The sequence below is a fragment of the Morone saxatilis genome, unplaced genomic scaffold (assembly GCF_004916995.1).
Source record: "Morone saxatilis isolate NCDOM2014 unplaced genomic scaffold, NCSU_SB_2.0 Contig3, whole genome shotgun sequence".
In the NCBI taxonomy this organism is placed as follows: domain Eukaryota; kingdom Metazoa; phylum Chordata; class Actinopteri; family Moronidae; genus Morone; species Morone saxatilis.
The window spans coordinates 15,469,876-15,470,379 of record NW_023339873.1 but is presented as its reverse complement, the minus strand read 5'-3'; positions in this window follow the sequence as shown (position 1 = coordinate 15,470,379).

Here is a 504-nt window from a genome sequence, read left to right as displayed (position 1 = left end):
GTGTATGTGTATGTTTGTTTGTGCGGATGTGTGTGTAGTTTGATTCCATGGGTCAGCGTAGAGGTGAATGATGAATTCTCCTGAGAGTGTTTGCCACTAGTCTCCGCTTCATCCTTGGAGCCATTTAAAAACTAAAAACAAAACAAAAAAACCAACCCACCCATGTTTTAGCTTCTGTTACATCTTCCTAGGGTCAGGTCATGAACTCGCTACTCTTCACTAGTTGAAATCGACCTTGGCCCTCTTTTCACCCTTTGGTCTGTACACAATACCAACTGGTGCTATATTTAGGATTCAGGATTCAGCTGTTTGTCTGTGTTGCCTCACACAATTAGGTCAACCTCTGTTCAGCCTCTGCTACATTACTGCGTTAGATGTTGTTTGATTTAATGTGCATTTAAATGTGTAAAATTTAATGGCCCCCCAACCATGCAATAAAACAGTCCTGCTGAAAGGGAAGCCCGTGGTTGGACAACCGCAAACTTCAGTTTGAAAATTAACACT